The sequence below is a fragment of the Pavona decussata genome, unplaced genomic scaffold (assembly GCF_977016875.1).
Source record: "Pavona decussata unplaced genomic scaffold, jaPavDecu1.1 SCAFFOLD_324, whole genome shotgun sequence".
Classification (NCBI taxonomy): Eukaryota; Metazoa; Cnidaria; class Anthozoa; order Scleractinia; family Agariciidae; genus Pavona; species Pavona decussata.
Genome location: NW_028145713.1, coordinates 1,013,470 through 1,030,996, shown reverse-complemented (window position 1 = coordinate 1,030,996; position 17,527 = coordinate 1,013,470). Strand labels below are relative to the sequence as shown.

At 39.9% G+C, this 17,527-nt stretch overlaps 1 pseudogene across 1 annotated transcript; it reads right to left on the bottom strand.

Annotated features, from left to right (window-relative positions):
- Nucleotides 1-1,657: 1,657 nt before the first annotated feature.
- Nucleotides 1,658-17,507, bottom strand: LOC146453708 (uncharacterized; annotated as a pseudogene). The gene is made up of 9 exons (XR_014859441.1): nucleotides 17,344-17,507; nucleotides 15,881-16,112; nucleotides 9,226-9,447; nucleotides 7,911-8,097; nucleotides 6,448-6,606; nucleotides 5,367-5,581; nucleotides 4,447-4,662; nucleotides 3,305-3,564; nucleotides 1,658-2,445 (listed from the first exon to the last, which is right to left on the bottom strand). The product of XR_014859441.1 is annotated as an uncharacterized LOC146453708 (transcript).
- Between the last annotated feature and the right edge of the window lie 20 nt (nucleotides 17,508-17,527).

The following is a 17,527-nucleotide window of genomic DNA, read 5'->3' as shown; positions in this document are numbered from 1 at the left end:
ATGTCTCTTGCCTCTTTTGGCGAGGACATTTTTCATATATAAGCTCATCTGCAGCGACGAGTAGAAGACGTCTGTATTTTTAAAACTTCAACCAGTTAAAACTTTCACTTTTGGTGCCAAAAGCGCCGTATTCGATCCACGCCCGCGCAACGTCCCTGCCATTCGTGATCTCTAAATGACGTCAGATTGGGGACATAATCGCTACTCGCCCTTAGTAGGGTGGGTTACTTCTTCCGTGGTGGTTGAACTTAATTCCTTGACAGGGTGGTTTGTTTCTCGTAGGGTGGGTTTGTTAACAGACGCCTAGGGTTGAATACTGTTTGTCGAAGGGTAGGTTACTTCGTCGCAGGGTCAGTTTTTGCTTCGTAGGGTAGATGTTTTTCTCCCTGTTTCGTAGTAGAGGAGACGTCGATACAACTAGACAGTGATCGTGTCGTACCTCATATATGGTATTAATTTATTATGTCCCCAACAAACACAACACAACACTTTATTAAAAATAGAGAGTGACATGTTAGGTATATACCTACCCGCAAATAGCTAAAGCTAGTCGAGGCGGGTAGGTGATGACTATATTAAACTTAATGCAAATAAATTACCATTATTAACAAAGTTTACAAAATAACAGCAGCAACTAAAATAAAACTTAAATAAGTAGTAAAAAAATAAGTGAATATGCAGAACAAAAAAGGATTCGCAAGCTATCTTGATAGAAATTATAGGATTGTTACAAATTTACAAGCTTTTGATTACTTCTTTTTAATAATCATTATGTCCCCAACATTCATTTTTGATAACTGTGTCCCCCTTGTCACTCTATTAAGTTCTTCCCCTGTAACCCTGTTACTAGCTATGCTACTCTGTTACCTTAAGCTTGTTATTCTGCATGTTAAAATGGGATTGACAGACCTACGCAACTCCCACTGTGTGTTCGTTGTGTTGATAAAAGTGTTTTCAGTTTTGCTTTTACAAGCGTGTCTTTAAGCGATTTTCCTTTAGTATATGAGATTCTTCCCTTTTGATCAGAATGTGATGCGACCGCTCTGCTTAATGGTGTTTATCTTCATCGTGATGGGAAATTCTCAAATACACTGAATGGAGGGTTTCTTACTGATCATTTTGAGCTGTTAGAATTAGTTTTTGATATGCCATTGTGTATGCTAGCTCTGTGGCATTTGTTTAGGTTTATCGGCTCGGATTAACTGCAAGATTTCAGGTAGCTACAATCCCGGCAAAAAAAAAACACGAAACAGTTTCAATAGAGCTCATCCCCCTTCCCCTTTTCAATGTTGTTTCCATCATAAAACATGTTCTATTCTAACAACGGTTACGATAAAACAACATTGACAGAGTCAACATCAAGTGGGGGAGAGGGGTGTTTCAAAAATATTTGACCCGGATTGTTTAGCGTTTAATAAATGTTATCCGTGAAGACACAGGATCCGTGGATTTCTTTACTCGTAATTCCATGCTTATGCTATTGTATCTTGCTGCAGGAAGATTGCAGGATATTTTTTTTTACCAGGGATACGAAAGTCTTATAGATCCACATCTTTACAAAGCTAATCATTGTTGTCCCTCGCTTTCCAGAGCTATGGCTTGTCGCAGTTGTCTTTCAGCTTTCCGAGTTGCTTCGTTATCTGAAAAACAGGTATTGTGTTCTTTAAGAGCTCACATGTACTTCCATTATTTTGTGTCTTAGCTCGCATCCAGCAGATATTTATAGGTAAGACAGTCGGCAACTGTCTTGTGAGTCTCCAGGATGCTACTGTAACAAGGTAACAGTGTAACACTAACAGAGTACGACCTCCGATTTCGCTTTCCTCTTAATTATTTGTGCCCTCTGCTTCTCCCCCTCGCTTATGAGACACAGATATTTCAGTTGTCAGTTTGCTCATGGAAAGTAACGAATCTTTGCGCAACGGCGCTTCCTAAAAATAACCACGAAGTACAAAAAAAAAAAAAAAAGACGATAATCGACAAAAAGCTTTTCACGACAAAACTTTATTCAAGTAATCAATAATAAACATTCATTAATGTTGTTTCTAGAAGCAAAATACCTTCAAATTTTGTTGCTTGCTCTCAAACACGAATGTAATTTTGCAGACACTTGCAGGCTTTGTTCAAAGAAATCGAAATGGCTTCGAAAAGGAAATTACAAAAGTAATGGGAATTTGGTTCAAATGATCAGTTTAACGAGTGGTTTAAAAGCGAATCAACATTTTGAAAACAACGTTTACCCTACCAATTCTCGTTTTTCAAACAAATAGGAAAAGATGCCTTCATGATCTATTCAATGCTGGTCCTCATTGTTTGGAGAACAAAATCTTGAACATTCTTCACAAACTGAAAGAATTCCGGAATCTTCTCAGTTATTTTTTCTGGTTGCCATTCACCGCTCTTGAGTATCTTGTCCCACTCTTTGCAGTGCAAATGGAGGTCGGTCTGTCAGAAATGAAGTAAATTATGAGTTTCAGTTTTAACGCGAATTAAAATTGATTCACACCTCTTCTTCCCATCCAAACAAATAATAGACCTCCTGAAGTAGAAGCTACTCGAATCTTACAAGCCATCTAGAATACGGAGACAACAAGGGTTCCTCAAGGATAAATTCAAACACCAGATTTACCTAATCTGTCACTATATTGAGTATCAGATTACCAGATGGAAATATCGGATCCTCACATACAATCATGTAAAACAGCTTTAGGCAAGTGGTCAAAACTAGTATACTTGAACAGGACCCACCAAACCCCAAAATAGATGGTGGCCTCTGCCTGCAGCCCCCTTCCTCAACCTCAAAAGATGGTGTCTCTATTGCATAGCCACCTCTCTATCCAGCACTAAAAAAATGACAATGGGGTTCAAACCTCCATTTTCCTGTTTATCTAGCAATGCTGACTCTTGCTTGCTGAATATTTCTGAATATTTCGACTCAAATTTCAATGCCAATAAAATTTTGTTAGTAATGTTCACGAGAAAGGTGGTGTCTTTGAACCCCCCCCCCCCCCCCCCCCCCCAATTCGTGAAAAAGTAGCTGGGCATTTTAAAATTGAGTTTAAAATAAATTTGCCCTGTACAATCTGAGTAAAATTGTCCTAGTTGATCTTGGCCGGCATGAGATAATTCTCGTCTGTTGATTTACTATTGTCTATTCCTCTTGGAATTCCTGAAAAAGGTTATAGAGGCAGGCTAATTAAAAATAGCATGAAGCGCTTTTTCATCGGAATACGGTAATCTAAGCATCTGAAATCTAACCGTTTTCCATCGAGTGATATAATTACATATCCTAAGTTATAAATACCGATTCTCTGGACTCCTCTGTTGTCCCGTCGCTTCGCCACGAACTTTCTTTCGAGAAAATGATTGCGAAACCTTCTCTAATTTCATACAGTGATCGTCTGGAACATCGTTTGTGGATTAAATGAAATTCCTCGGGTTTATTCGTCTCTGGGAGACGAATTCCAGAACCACGTTCATCCGTTATAGTCAGTTCAGAGAGGTATGCCGACAAAGCACGCCTTGATTCTTCCTTGGGCACATAGTCGGTGACCATTCCGCTTTCTGTAGCAAAACAAACATCAAGACATAACTACAGTGAAACTTCTCTTATAAATTCCTTGCTGTTTCCCCTAGATTTTCTTACTTCTCGTTTCCTTGAAGTTTTGTCACGTCAATGGTCTCCAATGCAGTTATTAGTATAGTAGCATAGGAAGGAGGGTAATAACAATTCTCCAATGATAGCATCGTCTTGTTAGTTCTTGTTCTAGGTGTGTTCCATATAACCGCTTTTACCTGATCTTTGCCCTCGAGAAAATTGTTCTCTCAGGTGGCAGAAGATTGCATGCAACAGTCATTAGTTATTATCTAACGTAAGATTAAGAACCAGCTGAAACGAAACCATGGCTCTGCCCCAACCCAACCCCTCCTCCCTTCAAAAAACAAAAAGAAAAGAAAGGGAAAGGGAAGATTCTTGACTTGCACTGTCGATTGTAAGGTTAGAGGCCAGTCACACACAGCATCAATGACAATAATCAGGAGCTTATGACCTGCAATAATGCAAGTGAAATTCCTGGAGAGTGGATACGATGCCCACGATTAAAGAACAAAGTCGAACGGTGCCACGGCGGACCGCTGAAGGAAAAGCACCTAGTCTGAATAACACGACCAAAGGGAGGATCGCAATACACCAATCACTAAAAACCACACTGTTACTTTGATACACAGCCAGTTGACGTTGACACAATCGCCTGATGTGAAGACAAGCAGTACAGCTGCCGAAACGACGTGATCAAAGTGACTCAACCATCAGGCGAAACAATTCACTAACTGAACTATCTTAAGAAGCCACGATGACTAAAATTTCTGATGACTTCACTTCTATTTGTCATTAACAATGCATCAAATGCCTTGACGGATGACGGAAATATTTGTGCTTAAGCATACCTGTTCGTCCACGAATAGTGAGTCTACAGTCAAATTCGCAACCAGGAAACAAAATGTCCGCCTGTAGATATCTTCTGGATGATAGCACCAACCACCCTCACCCCACCGTGTTGCATCATCTTTAAAATGTATTTCCTCCAAGACATTCTTTACGTCACTGAAAGGAATTTCTAAGTCTTCCAACTTTTTACCGACATTCTCCTTTGCGATCCATATCTGTTAATAACAAAGAAGCTTTAAGTACTTCTAATCATAGGATAATAATAAACCATAAGGTAGAATATCAGACATCAAGCAGGCCAGTAAAATGCTTTAGTTCAGAAAGCTATCAAGTCAAGTCATATTTATGTAAACAAGGTGGACCTTTCAGCACAAGGTTGGTATCAATAGGGGCCCTACATAATTTATGTCTACCACACAAATATGTACAATAAAATTTAGATAAAAACAGTTAAATATTACACATGATTAAAAATCACCTCGTAAATACTAAAATATTATTTAGAAACTAGGAAAGAAATTTCATGCAGGTGTTATGTCTACATCAGCTATATGCGCAACTTAAGCAGTTGCGAAAAGAAAGCCTGAAATAAAGATTCAGGCATGAACGGGATTCGAATCCATAACCTCTGCGATACACGGTGCCTGAGAAGAAGCTGTTTTTTCACACAATTAAGGACAGATAATCGGTTCGGTAGGTAAATGTATTACACGTCTTTAACGTAAAAAACGCGAATGTATGACATCCTAGAGTGTAATCATTCAGATGAAAGCTTTTGATCAGTCATTTTTACCGGTGCTGTTTATTTATCATAGTATTTCGAGGAAGTATATTTTAGCATTTCGCAACTGATTTGGATGAGGCAGTCATGGAGATAAAAAAGGTCATAAGATATACAGTATGATCCATTTTGTTTTACCTTGCATCTTACTTCGTGCGCGCATGGAGTTAAAAACGACAAATCGTATCTCGCAACATATTCCTCGGTAGTATTGTTACAGGGATATTCCTCAAAAATGTTCTCTTCCAGATTCACTCCTTGGTTGAATGCGGTTCTCCAGTAATTTCCTTCACTTGATGCCTGGAACTTTTCTGTTACTCCGTCGATAGACCATTCTCCTTCATCAGCGTCGTCTATGAAGAATAGATTTTAAGTCAAATAATCATTTCTTGATCTCAAAATAATTCCGTCATATTTATAGAAATATTTCAAGTTTTCTTGTCAGATGTGTCTGTGGAACTAATATTTGGCGAACTCACTGGAAAGTGGCCTAATTTGGCTTTAGAATCGAAATGCAAATTTCCCCAAATAGACGTAAAAAACCACTTACAAACCGAGATAGAGGTCCGTACAGGAAGTTAGGGACCAGTTTTTTCCCACTGATTCATGGTACAGGCGCGAAGCGCGTGGGCCATAAATAAACGGAAAAAACTTACAGTACGGACTGAGAAAACGAGGTCAGTAAGACATTTATTATATCTCTGAAGTTAATAGGGCGCGCGGGAAAGGAGCAACTTTCACATTTATTTGGCCGTAAGGTGAAATACGGTTCAAAAAATTGACCAATCACACCGCGCGTACTAACTGAAAGATATAAGTATTTGGCAAACAGACGGGATATCATGTCCGAAGCGTAGTTCCATGTTTATCGTGTGATCCAGGGGTGAAGGTCGCAAAATACATACGGAACAGTATTCCTAACATGTAACCGCTCTGTATGCCAAAGAAGATCGTTGTAAATGCGGGAAGTGTTGAATTTTTAAGCCAAAGCGTGACTTGCCCCTGTTTTCCAGCGCTCTTCAATTGTTTCCCCTTTTACTTTGTGCTTTTGTCTCACTGCTCAGCTCTGAGACCGTCTATAGCTATATAAGGTGTAAAAAAGCTACCTCTAGATTCACATGAATCAACCACAGCCTTGGTTTATACCAAGGTCTAACTTGTGATTTCCATTTTGCCAATCTGAACGGTTAAAACACTAAATTAAAGTAAAGACTTTAACCTTCGTCAGGTCCTCGGATGATGGCCGCTCCAAAGTGGCACCACATGTCAAGCTTCAAGTATTCTTTTGACTCCATTTCACGTTTAATCTTGCAGAGCGATTCCGAAATTTCATTCTGAAGTTTTGGTAGATAGCTTGGGTCAGCACGTGGACCGCGAGCTTCCTAAAAAGAGAATAAGTAACCCTAATGATTATCACCTAACGTTTTAAATTCAGGAGATATTTGGTACCAGATACGGAAAAGGTATGACATCATATGTTACGATAGATCTGCTATGGTATGCTATGACACGGTATGGCATGGCATGGCATGGCATCTCAAGCGTGTTAAGTGTGAAGCCCAAATTTGAGAAAAAATGTAAAACAACGACAATCTTACAGGCGTTCATCGCAATGCTTTAGAACTTTCAAGTTTTAAGCGGGTGGGGACGGTGCCTACTAATGCCAAAGTATTTTTACGTGGTTGATGGCTATGCGGGAAAAGCAGATCTTAGCAAGGGCTATTGGCATCCAAAAAGAAACTTGGGGGTAACCACGCATTTTTTAGAGGTTATAAGCAACAATCATTCTAAAAAAACGCCAAAATACAAAACAATATCAGGAACTTTCTCCCTGAAGCTTAATTACCTCTGAAAATTGTATGGTAGTTCCTAATTGTCTTTTCGGATTTCAATACACCTTGTAAATATCTACCTATCCCGCGTACTTATAAACTGCACAAAAATATCTCTGTTTTAGCAGGCACCACCTTTAAGAAACCCGACATTTTGTCTCTACTACACAACAAATAACACAGTAGCGTAAACCAAATAACTTAATTTTGGGACGCCTGCCAAGAACCAACCCGAGGCATAGAAATACATGCATACATGCATACGTATATGGTATACCTCATACAATCCTGACATGTTTAAATAAAGTACTCAACACCGACATCTAAACTTCAACAATTCGGGATTAACTGAGCTGGTCAATCGCTCGCAAGACACTTCTTCGGTAGATGGTGGCCAGAAAAAACCTGCCGCAAAAAAGCCCTTTGGGGAAAAAAACAAATGGAAACCTGGGTAGAAACCATGGCCCAAACTTTAAGCAGTTAGCAGCCAATCCTACGAGGCTTCACAGTTTAAACAAAATAAACTTTCAAATTAAAATAAATTTGGTACCAGGCTATGGTAAACGTTTGGTTCTGGGGCCTAAATGGGTATCACATGTTAAACTCCCTCTTATTTACCACTGCATCATTACCCATGATGCTCGGGCCTAAGACTCAGGCCTAGTGGTATGTAGTTCCAACAAAATATTTTTTCCTGCCTTATTCGCAAGCTCAATCGTCAGAAATACCATTTTCTCGAATCATCGCCAGATGTGCAGAACGTATGCTCTGTAGTAAAAATAGGCGCCGTCCTGAAAGTAAACTCAGAGAAAAATTCTGATTATTCAACCCAAAATCATAGAAAAATTACTCGCCTGCGGTCCATAATCTTCGGCTGGTTTCAGCCGGTACTGGGCTTGATATCCCGGAAGAACCATGCGATCGCCTCGTACCGCTTGCTCCAGTTGGAGTGTGCAATCCTGAGGAAGATTCCAACCATCAACGTAGCAACAAACTTTGTTAAATTCGTTTTCCACACCCCTGAGTCTAGCTCCTGCCTAAAGATTGAACGGTAGAAACAATTGTATAGAGCAAGCACTTCTTTTTCTTGGCATTTTAAATACAGGAGTGTCTGAATAAAAATAAATCCTATCTAGACCAGAAGGATTCTGCTCGCAGCGACTTTGAATTTCTATATATATATTTGAGCAATCGGCCTTAAACTTAAAGCCTTTTTAGGAAATTTATCTGTAAAAAATGATGTTGTCCTTTACTGTTCATTGACTTTGATGTTGCCATGGCAAACAATCTTAAAATATTTTTTTCTTCCTATCACTTTTATGTTTTTAGCACATACTGGTTTTCTTGCATTGGTTGTGATTACTTTTCGTTCAATTTCGGCGCTTTCCGTAAGTCTTGGGAAATCTAGATATCCAGGATGGCGGATCCAAGATGGTTGCCATTTGACAATCATGATCTCATAACAACGTCATATGACGTCATTGCTTCTCGTTGCAGACGTCAAAGGAAACATTTATGTTCTCGTTTCTTTAATTAAAGATGCGACTGAGAACAAACAAAATAATATGAAATGAGGTTACTGTTACTTTGTCGGTAACTAGCCTACCAGCTATATAGGAAGTGCGACACAACAGTGCGACACGTGTGACAGTTTTAAAAGTCTTCTTCTATTAATAAGACCTTTCTTTGGAAAAGAACAGCTTTTTTACCTCTTGTTAAAAACTCTGGCAGATTTCTAGAATGCGTTTATTTTGACTAGAAACCTCTCGAACGAGCACCTAACAACTATAGACAAAACTGATAACTCTCTTATACAGCAAACATTTCTAGGCAAAGTACGCTTAGGTAGACCAAGCTAGTCGCCGCATTGTCTATGAAAGATACCCATCTACTAGCTAACTGTTTGGTGTCCACTTTAACGCCCCATCCCCATCCCCGTTTCAGTGTCATTTCACTCCTATAAACTGTTTTCCTTTCAAGTTGTGCATCTTTTTCTGAGGCGAGCCGGTACATTTAACTAAGATGGACTATTGGGATTTAGTTTTGCAGTACTCTGTGTCAACAATGTCTTTACATCTCCATTTTACAACGGATTAATTGACCGCAGAATCCATGTTTAAATTGGCTTGGCAATATAAAGAAATAAATGGTACTGATTTACTTACGATTATTATTCTAATGTGAACTTTTGCCCGTTGCCGTTGTTCCTTTGTTCCGCTAACTATGTAAATTTCTCCTCCTTTGCGAATCACTTTTGCTCCTGTTACAGTGCTGATGTCGCTGAGATTATCTCCCCCTTTGCCTATTACTAATCCTTTATGTTTGTCTGGAACCTCGACTAGTTCGCCGGGGGGAGCTCCCTCGTGCATCCTTTGCCGTATTTCCTCCTGTTGAGAACAAGGCAAACAATAACTGATGTCAGACTACGAATACATCCACAATAATCAATAAGTAATGCTGTATTTCCTTCTGTTGAGAACAAGGCAAGCAATAATGTCAGACTACGAATACACCCACAATAGACACGTACCGCCACATGTGAACGCCTTCACGGAGAAGGTAGATGGAAAAGAGATCTCTTAATCTAACTACACAGGTATTACCACCTTAGCTATTTGTCTTTCTGTTTATCATTCTGTAACAAAAACCGCGGCGGACTTTCTAATATAGCAACTACTGACAACTGACAACCTTTTCCCCGGCCATATCGTTGAGAGAGTCATCAGGCAGTACATTACTAAAACTCTGACCCTTCCTAACATACCTGCTAGTCTTCCCTCCATTTCTACACGATTTTTCAAATTACCTTATGATAGGCCCTTCTCTATTTCAGCACAGATTACACAAGATACTTTAACGTTATTGTAACGATCTTGATGTTAAGCTACCCTTTTCAAAAGGCTAGCTTAACATCAAGATCGTTACAATAACGTTCAAGTAGCTTGCGTTACTGACTCTTCCTTCAAGATCAGTAACATGTTTAGCGTAAAGGACCCTGTACCTGTTGAACTTCGTTCGAATGTTGTCTGTAAGTTTACCTGAGCAAGCTGTAATTCTTGCTATGTCGGCGACACCAGCCGGCACCCGCTCTACGTGCACACATTCGTGAACACGTAAACAAAGACAGGACCTCACATATCTATCAATACCTTCAACAATCCGAGGCTTGCCGCGATTCCTGCTCTGCTGAATGTTTCAAAGTTATAGACCATGCGACCACAAAATTCCAGGTCAAGATAAAAGAAGCGTTACACATCTCCTGGGAGCAACCTTCTTTAAACAAGCAACTATGTATACACGTTAATTTAACTCTCTCGTTCTAATCAACATGTTCTATTGTATACTTCCTTTGTTACCATTGGCTAGTTTGTTAGATTCTTAATTTATTGCACGTTTGTTATTTATCTTTGTTGAGCATTACATTATAAATTCAAATGTAACTTCAATGCAATTAATTCTACTTTCAACTGAAGACGGTCGTTGTACGACCGAAACATGTCTTGTAAACTTAAACGTGTCGTTATTCTTATAAAAATTGTTGTGAGTCTGCTTCTTACCAGATCCATTGACGTTAAACCATTTCACCACACCAGTTATGACTGAGTGGCAGCAACCCTTTACACAGCCCCTTTCACTACAGTAGACGCTACCAATACTTCAACCACTCTCGTTTGTTCCTCGGAAGAGGACTGTTGAAACACAGTGAGAGCCCATTTATGACAAGACTGGACCTAATTTGGGCCCTTAAATTCATCCCGTTTACGTTGTTCTTGATCTTGATCCAGCAGTTCCCACTACCGTAATTTCTTGGATTCCGTGCACTCTCCTTCTGTAAACAAGGAAGGCCACTCATCTTTCTCCTCACATCCTCAAGTAGCCTGTCTTTATGCCTGCTATCCCTTTCTACCTTTTGCGCAATCTTCTGTATCGAAGGTTTCTTCCACCTTCTCTATAACCTGTCCACATGCCTGGCCGAAGAAGCTGTCGTCCAGATGCTTGAAACGGTGGCGATAATGAGTGCCCCCTGTACCGTTTTGGGTTTGCTTTGAATTATTAATCTACCGTAGTTCTGAATCAATGAATCGCATCATCAAAGTGGTCCTTCTCGAAAACCTCCCTAACAGATGGTGGTGTGGCTAAGTAAGTTCATCTTGTGAGGCGTTGGATTTTCTGAGCTACAGTAGTTCAGATAGAGTCTCACTTCTTCCGCTATGACAACATTCTTCATTTGTGCGCGAAATAATTCTTCCTTTTCCTAATTAGCAAAACGCAACAATAAACCGTCTTTCAGAGTCCGGTAGCCTCTCCTCGCGTTCTCGTTCGAAACGCATAAATTAAGGGAACGTTGTTGGCGCGGTTGCAATACTACTACAATTTTCAGTTGAGCAATGCACGAGAGACGTTTGGGGACAAGATTTTTAGGTCAAAACTAAGCTGTTGCTACGAGTAACCTGTTTAGTAACCAATGGTAACATGCGTCGCATGGCCATAAAAGCCCTGCATACAGAGGGTACTGTCAAACCACAGAAACATGCTGGAGGAAACCCAAGTAACTTACAGTTTATTGAAACTTGTAAAAAAGCCAGACCCACTTCATCTTTGAAAGAAATATTTGATGGCTTGAACGAATTTGGCGACGTCCCGAATGGAACTTCAACTCCTGCAATTTCACGTGCGCTGAGGAACAAAATGCTGTCAGGTTTAAAATATTCCAGGAAGAAAATCAGCACAGTTTTCCCAGGAGAGATTCAGTGCAGCAAACATAGCCTATACACAAATGTTCATTGATTATCTTCATGCACAAAATCCATACAAGCTCAAGTTTTTCGATGAATGTGGATTGAAACTTTCATTGCATGGAAAGTGAGTGTATGGCAATGCTCCTGTCGGTGAAAGGTGCGTTGAGTTTATACGCTATCACGATTCACCTAACATTTCTGTAAATCTGTTAGCTGGACTTAATGGTGTAGAGTACTTGAACTTAGTACAAGGTGCATCTGATACTGTAGAGTTTCTGCAATTTTTTGGCGAAGCGGGAAATGCTAGAAACATTGAAACAGGGAGACCTGCTCTTGAAGTTGGAGACATTGCTGTAATAGACAATTGTCCAACACACCATTTTGCTGGCGGCCAAGCACTGAAAGAATGGCTAAATGATCGTAACATTGAACTCGTTTATACATCAACGTATTCACCCGATTTCAACCCAGTCGAATTTGTATTTAACAAAATGAGATCTCTTATGCGCTGCGAGCTTTGGGAACTAACAAACAAAAACCTCGAACTTGCTGCGATCGAAGCAGCTGTAGATTACATTGCCCCAGAAAACATGGTAGATTTTTTCAAATATACCTCTAACATTGATGTCTAGATATGCCTCATTTTTATTTTGTTTGGTACGTTTCTCCCTTTCCCAGTGTTTAAAGATAAGTTGCGGTGAAACAGATAAGTTTGTAAACAGTAGAAATCTCTCCCACGCATGTTATTAGAGCTGATATTAAACGGTGTCCGGTCGTTTCGCCTACTGTCTGCTATTAAACTGAAAATGATCGCATATGTGTCTCAGAAATGCATTAAAAACTGTTTGGATATGTAGATGGTCAATACAAACTTTAGTTTTGATCAACACTTTCCCAAAATTCACACGGCAAAGGGAGTATTAATGTAAATCAATTTTCGTAAACAATAACAACAATCTCGGTTTATTCATCATTTCAGTTACGTAAAACTCCTTTTGAACAGTATTAAAGAAGTAGTAAAAATATCTTTTCTTTTTTTAAGAGACAACTTAAGCTAAAGAATCTTAAATCTTCAACCCCCGGGGGGGGGGGGGGGGTACTCCCTTATATGGGCTATATAGGTATGTGCGGCGCCAAAGGGTATGGTTTTTCGGCTGTTTTGGTCATAAATAGGGTATCGCTTTTGGTCATTTTGCCGCCATTTTGGTAATAAATAGGGTATAGATTTTTGCACTCTAGTCCTGGGTTCGATTTTTTTTTTTAGAAGAAGCTACTTCAGGTCATAAATAGGGTAGGGAAAATCGCAGATTTTCGTCATAAATAGGGTAGGGAAAATCGCAGATTTTAGTCATGAATAGGGTGAGGGTTTTGGGAAGCGGGCCGCACACCCCTACCCAATTTTTTTTGGAGTACCCACCCCGGGCTTCAACCACCACAAGATTGTCGCCATTTGTCTTTGCAGCGGAAGATCTCACTAGAGATAAAATATGCTAGCTAGTGTTTGCTTTCTTGTAATTTGCCTGTACAAACTACCAAGGGAATTGCGATAATTTTTGTCAGAAATCTAAACAAGTAGATCACGACGACCAGCGAGAAAGTCCGAACTACAAACATGAACAGTATCAGGCATGTTTAGCGATTAAATTTAAAATTAAATTAAATTATCACACCGCTGCATTTTTACGTGCGAAAAATGTAAACAAACAGAGACATGCATACGCTCTTTCGAATGGTTGAACAATATGTTACAACACCTGTATTTATATAAATCTTAACAATTCTAGTTGCAAATTCTGGAGTTCAAAACAAGTGTCAAAAATCAGTTAGCCGTACTGTGAAGTTCAACAAGGGCATTTGCAGCCGCATGTTCCTCTGGTTCCTGTTCGCTTTCCAACGATGGGGCTATGCAAGCTTCGTTTGGTACAAACATGTACATGTCAACAGTGTGATTTGAATCATTTGCTTTACAGGTACTGGTAGGTAAAGGCATACTGTTAGCACAGCTCATAAATTCATCCTCGCAATTCCATTCATCCTGCAGACGTACCGCCAGTCTGAAGTCTTCCAGCTCTGACCCAAATGAATAACTATTATTAGTACAGGTTGCTGTAGAGCTACGTGTAGGAAACTTTATGGTATACTCCTCCTCTCAGATTCGTTTTTTGCGATTGGCACCTTTTTCTCTGCCTTGCAGGATAGTCGTTTTCATTTCGTGTTCGCGTACAGCTTCTTCCAGTACATGAATAACACTGTTCCTGGGATGAAGTTTGCCATTGCACTTTTTCTGAAGCCAGGTGACATGTTTGTTCAGAAGCGCCCAGTTTTTAATTCCATTTTTAACGTATTTGCTGGGATCGGAAGTGACTATTTCCTGTTCTAGTCTCCTGGCGAACGACTCTTCGACCGATTTGTAAGCTTGAAATTTGTTTTTGTATTCACTTTGAAGATTACCCAGTTGCGTCTCGCATTTCGTCACCTTCATTGTTAAATTTCGTCGCATGGATTTTTCTCCAGGATACCACACCGCATGGCTGAAGTGCATTCTTCGCCATCACAATTGCGTCTGGTATATGCCCTGCCCTTAAATGGCATTTGCCACAAACTGAGAGTGAACCTGCGTTGTGAAGCACCGCTTTCGATATTTCCCGCTCGAAGTTTTTTTTCTGCATTTTTGCATTCTCTAATTCCTTTGTGGCTGCGTTAATACTTTCAAGCTTTTTTGCTAGCATACGATCTACAGGACTGTTTGTGTCCAGCTTGACATTACGTTGAACAGCAATGCTGTCGTCTAAGCCTAAGCCTTTGTTTTGTGTTATTGTTTCCGAACGGGAGGGCACGAATGGCGCTGCACGCCGGACGACTGTGCTTGAAGCCGAACTGCTTGAGAGGGTCGCTTGAACAGGGGATCCCAGAACTCCTGCTCGTAGTTTGATCCTATTAAACTCCCTTTCCGGAAGCATTCGTGCACGGCCGTCGATAAAACCCGGAACATGGAACATTCCGGAACATCCCGGAACATCCCGGAAAACGAAAAAAAATGATAATGAAAAAAAAAAAAAAAAAATTGAGGTAAAAACAATGAAATAAAATTAAAATGAAGGAAAAAAGGAAAAAAAAAAGTGTCTGTGTTTTTTTATATAAAATGAAATCACATTGTATCCGAAAGAAATTCATATAAGAAGAAGTACGGAGTAGGTGGGACGGAAGGATAAATGGGGTGTTGTAACTGATCACACTGAATGGAGGCGCAAGTACTTTTCTCCATTTGAAGCACGTGTTTATCGTACACTGCGCCAGAAATGGATCATTTCCAGCTCGGCTGGAATACGCGAATGAGCACGAAACACCCTCAGGCGTTTCTCCATGGCACGATACGATATTTTCGTAAATTTACCGACTGGTCACGGGAAATCTCTAATTTATCAAGCTCTTCGATTGCCTCGCCGCTGCTCCTGGTCACGTTGTAGCTGTTGTGTCACCTCTTGTAAATTTAATGAAGGACCAAGTCAGGCATTTAAGAAGTATTGGCATATCTTCTGTCAGTCTGAGCGATTTGGAGGAAGGAGAGGCGGAAAAGGTAGAAAAAGCGGAGTATTCGGTTGTGTTTGGCACTCCAGAGTCTTTTTTGCGAAACGAACGGTGGAGGGAAGTTTTGTCAAGTCCCGTCTACTTGGAAAAGTTATGTTGCGTTGCAGTAGATGAAGCCCATGTTATAAAACAATGGTAAGTTTCGTAATGATTAGAGAACAAGCCATTTATTATGTGTGCCTGTATGATCTCATTGTGTCAAGATACTCGAGTTTTTCTTGAACTTGTGCACGTGTAAACTTATTTGCTGTGGGGAGGAGGTAATTCGAGTCCCCTAAAAACGACTGCGTGGGAGGCTAAGTCCCGCACGGTTCGCTAAAATATTTCCAAACTTCCACATTTCCACGTTGAGCTCCAGACCTCTATTTTCATTGGTCCCCTAGTACTGATCGATTTTTCGGTTCAGACAACGAGTAAGGCACAACACGGTGAATTCACACTGTTAATAATAATAATTATAATTATTTTTGTTAGTTATTGTTTCAAAACTTACCACTTTTTCCAAAAGAAGTCTTCTAGCGCATGCTCTTTGCTCCGCATCACCGCTGACTGTAAACCAATCATCGTCTTTTTCACAAGTGATTAATGCTCCTGAAGACCTCCTAATTTCTTTAATCACCCCTCCTCCCTTTCCGATCACACGACCTTTTAATTCCCTTGGTACCTCAACACGCTCACTCTCCTTTGGTTCATTACGTTGTCTCTTCAGGCGAGTATCATCTGACCTGCAAAAGGCAAGGAAAATCATGTTCCCTTAGCCGTTTGGCAAGGACGCCGGCGATGGCTGGCTGAAACATAGAATTCCAAGGGTGTCGAGTAAATAACGATTGTTGTTAAATAAAATAAAATTGTACCAAAAAGGCCACCAACAGAAGTATAAGAACAAGAAATATACGTGTGAACCAGCGTAACGCCTGTATAAATGCCCAACATTAGCATCTGAAAAGGAGACCTATTCTTTTTGCTTGCACACATAAAGCTATTTTGTTAACAATTAACGTCGTCGGATCAAAGTACGAGGCTGTAGGACAAGACCTCAAGAGTCTGTGGATTATTTTATAAATAAGTTCATCAAAATCAGCAATGCCTTGGCCGTCCAGTGAATATATATACGAAGGCGAGCCATTTGTATGAAAGAAATGTTAGGATTTCAAATGGATGAGGTGGCAGCCTCTTTGAAGATGTCTCTAAGCTAGCTCTAAGCTTTGATCCGACAACGTTAATTGAAATAACTGTGTATCATCCTTGTTCTAAGTCGTTGCGTTACCCATTTAAACTTAAAGCAGAAGTACAAAGTCGACAATGGCAGACACAAACATACTAAAATTACTTGACCGTGAATGGGTCATAATTATAGAATTGGTATTAGAGTGTCTTGTAATTTGGCCGTATTCCTGGATAAGAATACATGCAACGATTACTTAAAATGCTTCATAGCTGAGCTTATTCAAATTATTGGAATACAAAGTGGATCCTGTTATCGTTTGCAATGAAAACTTTGATGACCTTTCCCAATATTTACCTAAGACGAGAAATCTAGAGGCTAGAAAGTAGATTAATACTTGCATGTCGCTTAGATGTATGTCTGAGAACTCGACAAAGTAAGCCGGATAAGAATAAACGAAAGCCACTGTAAATTACAAAAAAAATAATCAGCCGTGAAAATAGGGAAAACTACTCATCTGAACAAAGAGCGGATTAGAGCTTTAAACTCAGGTTTAAAGATAAACAGTACATAAAACAGGAAAAGCAGATTTTTGAAATTATTTCCTCCATTTATCGACCATCACCCGAGAATTGAGTTCGTGTCGGTATAATGCGATCGCTTCACATCTTCAGACTGGTCTCGTGCACTAGCTAAGAATTACTGTACTAATACCGGTCCGAATTCATACCGATCAAATGCAAGTCGGGACCTAAAGTGCATCTTTTGAAATTATGAATTGAAAGTCTTACCAATCTCGATCGCCATTTGATCGGCGTCGATCAAATCCACGTATGCTCATGCTTTCTTGCCAAACAGATGTGCTCCAATTGACTTAAATAATCGAAAATAAAGCGGTGTACTAGCTGGAAGTGATCCGATTTCCTTCAGTAGAAAACAGTAATTTTTGAATACAAAAGCCGGAGGAACATCCGG